Raw genomic sequence first — 7,747 nt, 5'->3', positions numbered from 1 at the left:
GGGGAATGGGTAGTTGTGCTAACTATCGTGTCTTCACCTCAGCACTGTCTCCGGTTGTGCAGTTCTCTTGCTGCTCTCACACTCACACTGCCTACGTGTTGCAGATGCACGTCCCGGTGTGCATGTAGGCCTATCCTCTGATTGCTCTTTCGTTCATCTATGCGATATTCTCCTTACACACTCTGCACGACATCCTTGAATATTTCGGGTTCAATACACGCTCTATCGACAACATTTGTGCCATAATGTTAATTGTTAAGTTATGGTTATTTTAGTGTTAAGATGCTGTCACATTAGCAACATTTTGGCGAAATTTCATGGGCAAAAAAAGGTCCATTATTGTTAAAGTCAGCGTGACAGAAGTTGTAATTGTCTTTTTTGAATATTGTCTATTGTGATGTGATTGTGAGTGAAACAACGGCTTCTCGAACAAGAAAAAATATAGGGCGTGACTTGAGTTAATCCATTGGAAATTGATTGGATGGTTGTGGTTTGCTACTGCTGTGATGTCATGTGACGTGAGTGACAGGTTGATCAGGTGTTGTGCCGAATTTCGACCCCCTGCCGAATTATTACCCCCCTCGTTGAAGTCAGTACCTGATTGCCTAATCCTAACCCCACCCCTAATCCTAACCCCTCCCCCACAACTAATCCTAAACCTACCAATACTAGGGGGGTAATAATTCGGCAGGGGTCGAAATTCGGCACGACACCGGCCCTCGCGCAGTAAACACGTCATCAGAGAAGATAAGAGATGTCGCTGCAAGAGGGAGAGGAAGTTATTCTGATTAAAGATTATGAGGGCACGTGTATTTTAAAAATAAAATAATGATGTGCATAAATCATTTATAATAAATACTGCAATATTCGATTAAAAAAACAGTCAATTTTGATTTCTTGGTGACTTTAATAGTGTAGCGCTGCATGTAGCACAGCTCACACAGTAGTCATATCAAACCAAGCACTGCAGCCTTCTATTGGTAAATGTGGAGGAGAATCCGTGAGACCAACTTGAACCCATATGTGAAATCTGAGAAATCTTTCGCCCTCACAAGAAATTTGCGATTGTGTGGAATTCCTATTGAAATGACTAGGCTACATTTCACCTGCGAAAAATTGCACTGTGACAGCACATATACTGTATATGGAAGCTTTCCACCAAAGAATAAAACATTTATAAGATAATTGCAACTTTTTATCTCACAATTGTTTTTTCATTCAATTCTGACTTCGCATTTCTGACTTCTTTTTTCGCAAATTGCGAGTTTACATCTCACAATTCTGACTTTATAACTCGCAATTTCGAGTTTATATCAAGCAATTCTGAGATAAAAAGTCCGAATTGTGAGATAAAAGTCGCAATTACCATTTTTATTCCATACAGCACCTTTAAAGTGTTGTGACATTAGCATTTTTGCAGGCAGAAAATATCAATAGTGTTTAGCAATGTAAGAAGTCACACAAAAGTCGCTTTCAAACCAAGCAGCTTTCTGTTGGTCAATTAGTATTGATTTCGCTAATGAATATTCGCTGAACAGTAGTAAATGTGCCCACACCTTTAGATGATGCATCATCATGGTAACAAAGATGTAAAAGTACAAATAACTTCACTGTGTTACCATTAGTACATTCTACACTAAAATTATCGTTGCTGTAGGCCTATACTTAATATTTGACCCCATTTACTTTTATTGTAAGTGCATCAGTCTACATGATTTTTGTAGAAACAAACATTAGGCTATGCCACGTCATTTATTGAATCTAACTTATATTGAAGCTGAATAAAGTAATATTCTCAACCTTGCTATTCTCAATCTTTTATCGCTCTTGTTTGTCCTTGGGGCCAGTTACATAAACTGCGGCTAGTACTACAAGTTAGTCATCTCGTTTTTTAAAGATTGGTCATAACTTTTTTTTTGTCAGATGCATATAAATGAATTAGATTGGTCAAATTTGAGAAATTAGGTCACATAATGGCTGTCTTTATCGGTCTCTTGTTGCTTTTCTCCGTAGCACATTGCTAGTTCCCTGCACCTTCCTCTCTCGTCCTGTATCTGTGTGTGTCAGAGAGTGCTGACTCTGGCTCTTCTGCGTACAGTGAGGCTCGGATGAACAGTGCATTAGACTAGTCAAGATGGAGGTCGATGAATCAGGCAGTAACAAACCATCTAAGAATCACACCACATGGGTGCAATTAACGCCAGGGAGTTTTGTGACCGGAAAAGCCACAAGGATACGACCTGATGTGAAGAATGAGGCTGAGGAGGGGATTCGGGCCAGGTTTGATTTATGTATATGATTGTGAGTGTGTTTACGTGCCTATGGAAATGCAGAAAAACAGAAGCATGTACATGGACGCAATGCTCCACACTGCGTTTATATTTCGTGGGCCCATGAGAAAAATGTATGATGGTAACTAAATAATTACACACAAGTTAATGCACAGCAGGAGGGGGAAAGGGGTGAGAAACAAAGAAAGAGGTAGACAGAAAAGACAGGGTGATTCACAACCCATTACATGAACGCAGACAGCTGTATCACGCAAACACATCGCAATGATTTTTCATACATATGTTTTATTTCAGCCATCATCGCTCCAGCCTTAGAATCATCACCTTATCATTCACATAATCATCCTCCTAACTGTTTTTTGGGGGATTTTTGGGGGAATTTTTTTCTTTTTTTTTCAATTTTGTTTATTTATTTTTTTCAGCTGAAATGTTCTCGCCCTGACTGCATTTAATGTTTTTTTATCTTGCTCTAAGTCTCAGCGTAATCTGAACATATAAAAAAGTAAACCTTTTTAAAGAAAACTAAAAAAGCAAACAAACAAACAAACAAAGAAAAATATACCCAGAAACTGTAATACCATTTCAAAGAGGATATACAATATTAACAACATTAATCATCAGTGTTTTGATGATATCGAAGGTTGCTAGGTCAACATGTTTGTCATTAGTAGTGTTAGTATCAAGCTCATCGTCAGATTTTTGTGTTGAGCATCACTTATTAAATTATCATTGCATCAAGTTGACATCATCCATGTTAATATAAGCATGCAAACACTTTTCCTCAGGATCATTCAGAATTGCACTGACATAGAGAGACAGAGGAAAGAGGGGAGACGTACAGAGATAGAGAGAAAAATATGGGCTGGGCTGGGCTGAACTGAAGACGAGGCTATCATCAAAGTTTGTACTGCGTGGAAGCTGATGAAGGGGTCAGAGGTCACTCCACAGGGGTTGTGCCTCCACAGTGTAAGATCTAAGGCAGCAGAAGAGATGGGCCCGGAGACAGGAGCTGGATAGGGCTGAAGACTGCGGGTCGATACCACATCCACGTGTATGACGGAATCAATGGCCTCTTAGAAAACAACAAGAGCTGATATACGATAACGGACTGAGGACTGAGTGCACACCGGCGAGAGCGTGTGTGTGCGTCCTGAGGCCTGGCATGTGATTAATAATAGAAACAGAGAAAATATGAGCTCAGGAGGTTTCGATGGGAAATAATTAATTATACGGATGTACATTTCAATAACATGAATATTAGTGATTGGTAATGCAGTATTCCTCAACTGAGGGATGTGTGCGGTAGCATTGGCAGTGGTTGTACTGTGATATTAAAGGGATAGTACACCTAAAATTTTAAATTCTGTTAGCAGTTATTCACTGTCATGTCTGCGTGACTTTCTTTCATCTGCAAAAAGATATTTTGAAGACAGCCAATAGGGTCCAAAAACTAAATTTTTCTTCTTTTTTTGTTCCACAGAAGAAAGTCATGCAGGTTTGGAATGACATGAGGGCGAGTAAACAACGACAGGATTTTCATTCTTGGGTGAATTATCCTTTTAATAGCGGCAGTGACCCTGGATATCAAGGGTGTGTGAATTGAGCGTCTTGGTCACTATGTTTCTGACCAGAGAAGCAGTGACCTGATACAAAAAAGAAAGAAATACAAGAAAAGAAAAAAAACATTGCATCTGAAGTCAGTCCATAATGTGAAATTATCTCGTGGCACTAAAACGATAAAAGACATGTCCCCCTCTTTGTCTCTGTTTGCAAGGAATGCTCAGACAGAAAAGATAGTCACATTAGCCAAAAGATATGAAGAGAACCAGTTTGTTTTTTTCCCTTTTTCTTTTAAAGACAATGAAAAACTTCCAACATTTTATTCCTCGACAGCTGTGGCCACCAGATTTGTCCCCTCGTACACACAGAGCACATTACAAAAAAAGAAAAGCACATCCAACACGAGAACACAGATCAGGCTAGGGACACGTTTCAGTGACGAGCTGGTTAGGAACACAACGGAGACAGGTCACTACCACATTCTACTGAGAACGACCGAAACGCGCGTCTGAGAAACAGACCCTGTCCCTACCAAGTGCAACAGGTCCTACACAAGAAACAGCTCCTCTAAGACACAGGACAGGAGACACTTGATTGTTCAAAACGAGATTTTCTCTGTGCAGGACAAAGGACGGGTTGAGGGAATTGGAGACGTACACAGGGTTACGGTGACATATACCGACACACGGGCATACACGCGCACACACACAAACCGACAAGCCAACGCATAACGACACAAAAAACGCACTCCCACAAACACATAGCATACATGGGAGGAAAAAGAGGATCAATGCGTGCGTCTTTCCGAAGCGGTCCTCTTGGCAGAAGGATGATGGAGAGCACACACTTCCTCTTTTGAAATGAAAAATGTCTAAGAGATCCCCCAAAAAATATCCTGGCATGGTACAAAAATAAAATACTATGGCCAGATCTTTTCCCCCTAGGATATGTTTCCAGGAAGTGCACACAAATCCAAGGTCCGTTTCAGTTAGGGTCCTCTGGCAATAGTTGAAATCAATGATAGCTCCCTTTGTAAAAGTTCTCAAGGGGATTCAGTCTGCCAGTGTGTCCAGGTCAGGGAAACATATTCTCAAACCATTTCCTTCCGTATCTGGTAGAACAAGAAGAATGGCTGGACTCTAAACAAAGGAATAAGGAAACACTGCTTATCTCAATGAGCTCCAAGCAGGTGGTGATAAAAATGTAAAAGGCAGAGGGACATATTTCAATACTGCACGACATGATTTGGCCAACGTATACGTCCTTATTTCTCCATCTCCAAATAGGAACGGTCATAAAGTAGTCCTCCTCTCCAGAGAAACAGGAAACAGTTGCAAGGATTCTGCATTGGCAGAGAAGACCACTCCGAGAACTTGCAGCTACTTGTCCGACTGAAAGCACTTTCTAGAGATTTTCTAAAGCTACACACAGACACCCGTACAAACTCACATACGCACATGCGCTCACACATACACAGAAACATTCGTGGTCCATAATCGATCAGGTCTCTCTCCTGATTATCATTTTTTTAAGTAATTAAAATCTCTTTTTTTTGTAGGCTCACTTTTTTTTAAATAACTAAATAAAGATTATCTATTTAAAGTGGGAATGTTTGTCATATTTCCCCTGAATAAATCATGATTATTTTGACTTTAACATCATTCCTGAAGCAAAACCATCCATGCCAGTTGTTTTGGTTTTAAACCACCTTGAGGATTCCGATGCTAATGCACGAGTGCTTTTTATTGATTTTAGTTCAGCTTTTAATACTGTTCAACCACATGTCTTAATTAAAAAATTAAAGCAGTTAAATGTAAATCATCCAATTATACAGTAGTATCACTCCTTTTTAACAAATAGAACTCAGAGAGTCTAAGTAAATAGTTTATCTCAAGTAAAACACTGTAGCACTGGCGTTCCTCAGAACTGCGTTAGCACTCACAGAACTACATTCTGAAGTACTCAGATGATACAGTAATTTTAAGTCTGCTGAAAAAACAAGACTCCTCTTCTATTTTTTATTCTGAGATTAATTCATTTGTAGACTGGTGTGATGCAAATTTTCTAATAGTGAATACTAAGAAAATCCTTTTTGATCCCAAGGGCATTGGAGATCATATGCCCATAGTCGTTCATAATCAAGAAATCACACAGGTGCAATCATACAAGTACTTAGGAGTACATATAGACAAATCTCTTACGTGGGACAAGCATGTTAATTGGGTGTGTGAAAGACATCACCAGAGATTGTACTTTTTACGAAGATTGTGGTTTTATGGAGTTTGTTCTAGAACCTTTTTTATCAGTCTGTTCTAGAAAGTGTGATTAGATATGGTCTGTCCACTTGGTACGGTGATCTTTCTGTAAAATCAAAATCAAAGATATTATATATTGTTCGAACTTCATTGAAAATGATTGGACTGAAAGACTATCTTCAGACTCTGTATGAACGATGCACAGTAAATGAGGCAAAAAGGATTTTAAGCGACCCATCTCATGTACTCTACCGCTCTCATGAACTCTTACCATCTGGAAGAAGGTACAGAACTCTCCGTTATAAACAGAACAGGTTCAAAAACTCGTTTGTACCGGTATCAATTAGACTGCTGAACATGAATTAGTGAAGTTTATTTATTTTTATGTGTATGATGCGTATATTTTGTGTCATTTTTTAATGTAGGCTATCAGGTTTTGGCGAAATGCTGGCCATTACAAATGTCCCTATCAGGGACAATAAAGTATATAAAGTATATTTAATTTGTTATGATTCCATGTGTATGTCTGTTTGTGTTGTTGTGGATGTGGATGTACCTGTGTGTGTGAGTCCGATCTAGTCTAGGTGTTTTTCTATAAATTGTGTTGGGTCTGCAGGGTTGATTTAGAGGAACAGCACTAATGCAAGCACAGTCTCTCTTCTCTGGTTCTTTCTTGATGAAAAATTATTCACAGGTGAAAAGAAAGAATGTATTTCTGTTGCTAAAAAGATAATGCTGACCTGAGGATGAGAAAAAGAAACAAAGAGAAAAAACACTGTTAACCATAGAAACACAAACAGCAAGTTACATAAACACAAACTACTCCAGTGAACAGATGGCTGCATTCACACAGTGTTTTGGATTGACAACTGCATTTACTACCAGGTGTGACTGTTAAATAGCTTAGAAGTGCATTCTGTCAGTATGAACCATAGCAGAGCCCGTCTACGGAGAGCCTTGGCACTTCCGATTAGCCCCATTGTATCGATCTTGGTTGCAGTTCCATTAGAATTCCACTGGAGGTGATCGCGGGCGAGCGCAGAATGAATGGGAGTCTATGGGGCTAAACGGCTAAATTTGTCTCTTTCACCCGATTGCCGTTGAGAAATCTCAGATTTGATTGTAGGTTTTGCAAGTTCAACATGGGTTATAGGTCGAAAGTTGAATGAACGAGTACTTATGTCCTTTCGATTTCTTACAGGTTGAGTTGTTGTTGCCCATAACACGCTAGCATTCTGCTAATGAACGCTGATTGGTCAGTGAAGGACCGATTACGACCAGAGATACCGCTTGATGGCATCGTGGCATCCGAAGTGGGACCAGAAACAAACAAAACAAAAACTCGTCTAGCACGTGTATTTACCTGTGTCAGCTGTGTTGTCGATGCCTCGAGAGAAAAGAAAGTGCAGAGCGTGAAAGCACCAAAGTGACTGAAGGATTGCCGTAAAGCAGTATCTCTGGTCGTACGATGTGTATGACGTCATTGACACTTTAAAAGACTTTTAAGTGCAAATAAGTGACTCTAAAAAATCTAACATTCAAATTACTTGACAAAAAATTACATCCTGAGAAAAGTGGATTCTGGGGGTGAAACCCCATAGACTCCCATTCATTCTGCACTCGCCTGCGAGCGCCCCCGCA

The 7,747-nt window shown here is 39.7% G+C and overlaps 1 protein-coding gene across 3 annotated transcripts in view; it reads right to left on the bottom strand.

The window, feature by feature from the left end:
- Nucleotides 1–5,552: 5,552 nt before the first annotated feature.
- syt3 (synaptotagmin III) overlaps nt 5,553–7,747 on the bottom strand; it is a 39,338-nt gene continuing 37,143 nt past the window's right edge. For 2 of the 3 annotated variants that reach the window (XM_084392126.1, XM_084392127.1), the window contains one exon: nt 5,599–6,846. The gene's annotated coding sequence lies outside the window, so the exon portion shown is untranslated. Of the gene's footprint in view, nt 6,847–7,747 lie in introns of all 3 variants that reach the window. The other variant, XM_084392128.1, reaches the window with a different exon arrangement.

The sequence above is a fragment of the Rutilus rutilus genome (assembly GCF_951802725.1).
Source record: "Rutilus rutilus genome assembly, chromosome: 1".
Classification (NCBI taxonomy): Eukaryota; Metazoa; Chordata; class Actinopteri; order Cypriniformes; family Leuciscidae; genus Rutilus; species Rutilus rutilus.
Note: the sequence above shows the minus strand (reverse complement) of the source record. Positions and strands in the feature narration are given on the sequence as shown.